Source organism: Corvus brachyrhynchos, unplaced genomic scaffold, assembly GCF_000691975.1.
Source record: "Corvus brachyrhynchos isolate BGI_N302 unplaced genomic scaffold, ASM69197v1 scaffold466, whole genome shotgun sequence".
NCBI classification, from domain to species: Eukaryota; Metazoa; Chordata; class Aves; order Passeriformes; family Corvidae; genus Corvus; species Corvus brachyrhynchos.
In genome coordinates, this window is record NW_008238635.1 from 2,126,715 (window position 1) to 2,129,698 (window position 2,984).

Sequence of the window (2,984 nt, forward strand, 5' to 3'; positions counted from 1 at the left end):
GGCTTGAGAAGCTCGGCAAGGAGCCTGGTCCAGTGTCTGTGCCCGGCTGCGTTGCTCTGTGGACCGATGGAGCGAGTGCTGCTCAGTGAACCTGTGATTGGGCACAGCAGTCCTTGGTTGGTGAGACCTTGCTTACGTTGCAGGACTACTGTCACAGCAAGAGAGGAGTGCTCCGTTGTCATCCCTGTGGTATTCTCAGTTTCATGCACTGCAATTAAACCACCTGCCAAATAATGATGTGGCAAATCTGGGCGGTGTGGCCTCCTCCAATCTGCTCCTTAAAGCTGGGAACATGAGCTGGACTGGAAAATATCTGCTCTGTGCAACCTGGGTCATGGCAATCATTTATGACTGTTAGTAGATCTGAAATTTGCAGGTAAAACGTTTCCTACCCAGACATACCAATGACAGGGCCAGTTCCTCCTGGTCTCCCTGGGTTCCTCTGAAAAGAGCAAGGGCAGCGAGGCTGCCATCCTTTGGAGCAGGGATGAATCAGCAGAGGGTGAATAGCAGGAGCTTGGTGCCGCTGTATTCTCTCTGCAGACGCAAACTACGTGATCACATTCATCACATCCTGAGAATGCACCCCGGATTTGCTTTTGTGCCTCTTGTTATTACAGGCTGGTTGGGCTTGGAAGGTAGAAATCAACGATTTCCGACCAAGCCTGTCTCATGGAGTCAGCAATTCCCAGCTGCCAGTGGGGGCTTCCAGGGGCTGTCCTGGTCTTCACAGGTGTCAGCCTGGCAGAGGCAATGCAGAGTGTGGGAAGCACATCCACTCGGGGTGTTATTCCCTGTCTCAGCAAAGCTGGCAGGTTTGTGGCACAGACGCTGCCAAAGGTCTTGTCTGAAGCCATGTGTCAGCTGAGGTGCGACTTGTGCCACCGAGGAAGAAGTGCCACCTGGATTGGAATGTCGGGGAGGTGGCAGGTGGCACAATTTTCATTCGCTCTCTGAGGGAAATGAGGCTTTTCCTTTTATTCACAGAAGGAGCATGCTTTATGCAGTGCTGTGCTGCAGGTCAAGGAGGGCTTCCTTGAGTTCATCATCTTGTGAAGTCTGGAGAAAGGAAAACTATTGAGCCTCCTCTGCAGCTGGTATTTCCAAGGCGCTTGCAGGGGAGTTGGATGCAAACCTCTCAGAATGGCCTCCAAAATGCCAGTGACGGGGTTGCCATGATTGTATCATGAGTCTTGCACTGGTTGCGTGTTTTCCTTGGAGTCAGTTCCTGGAATCACACAATTAGGTAAGAACGTGTTCTTCAATTTCAAGGAAGAAAGTCCATTTCAGGATCTCCTTGGCCCTGAACCTACACAACTAAAGGGAAGTGAGAAGACCCTGGGTCTGCTTGCCTGGCCATTTTGAACATTTTGTAGACAGATTTATGCTGCTAAAAATGAGAGGCTAATAAAAGCCTCTCTCTGCTTTCTGAAATGTAGTCCTTTCCATCACTTCAAGGGCTGAACACATAAAATCCAACCTCTCTTTCCTTGTCTCCTCGCTAACCCAGGACAGAGGTGATCTGAGTAGCTTTGTGTCTGAAAATGATCCATTTTGGGTGCACGAAACAAGTTCTGCAGGGCTTAAATGATTTTGGTGAGATCGTGGCCGCCTTTGAGGTTCTCAGCCTGTAGATGTTGCCCACGCCTCACTGACTTCAAGGCGGTTCCTGCTCGGAAGTCTGGGAAAGGAGATTTCAGGGCTGATGAGCTTAATGAACTAAAGCCACAGAGACTGTGCAGCACAGGAATCTCTCTGGTCATCCTAAGCCCGTGGCCGTGCTACGGAGTGTGAAGCACAGCTCTCCCCAAAGTTAATGATGCCCAGGTGGGCGCTGAAGGCTTTGCTGTGAAAACCAAGCAGGTCCCTAAATGTGCCATGGGAGCCTAAAGCTGAGCTTTAGGGCTGCTGGGGCTCAGCAGCCCGGCATCCAGAGTCACCCAGCACCTGTCCCCTGGTTTTGCTGCCTGCAGGTTCCATAGCAGCCAGAGAGGACAAAAAGGCAGAAAGCACTGGGAGGGCATTTCTAAAACCTCCCCAGACTTCTACTGCTTCTTGATTGCTATTAATTCATCTTAGTCGCTTTCAAATCCAACTTAAAAAGGGTTGTTTCAAAGCCTCTGCTCCACCTTTGTCTTCCCATGCCCTGTCTCAAGGTGTTCTGCAATGAAAATACGTCTCTTCCCAGTCTGAGGTAGAAGAAAAGCCTCATCTCTTGCTTTGCAGCAGCATTCAAAGGAAAAGAAAGGATTTTGGGACAAGTCTGTGCCTGGAAAACTCCACACCCTGCTGCTGAAGGAGACTATTAGCTGGGGAGCCTTGGGGATGGGACGTGCCAGCTGGGCAGTAGGGTCGTCGGCAGCACCCCGGCTGTTCCCGGGCAGCAGGAAGCAGGAGCATCCCCACCCCAGGGCTCAGGGGATGAGCAATGGCATGGCTCACCTCCAAAGGAGCCGGAGCCCCGGGGTGTGGGCTCCTGCCCCTCCGCCTTGGTGCTAGATGCTGCTTTTGCATCTAAAAAAGGATTCAAGGAATTTGGGCTGCCTGGGAGGAAGGGGTGAGCTGGATGGGGAGGATGCTGGCAATTACGCTGGCGCTGAGCACCTCTCCTTTGCCTTGATAACCTAATCAAGCTGATGAGCCCTTAAAATAAGGCTTTAGCCCAAGGTGAGGTAACGGTGGTGATGTCCCTGCACACGGAGATTTTTGTGTTTCAGTCACCAGCTGGATGAGGACAAGTCCTGGCAAGGTCTCCGTCAGTGAGGGACCAACTTTCAGAGCGGCCTTGCACAGGCTGGGCTGTGTCTCTCTCCCTCCTGGTTAGACAACGAGGTGTGATAATCCCTTAAGGACTTAATTACAGCTGGCAGGGCTGGAGCAGACCATCTTCTGCCCCATTCCCATCAGCCTGGACCCACAGAAGGCGGGTGGGAGCGATCCCATGGGTTGTGTCCAGCATGCTGTGTCCCCCCAGGCCGGGCTGT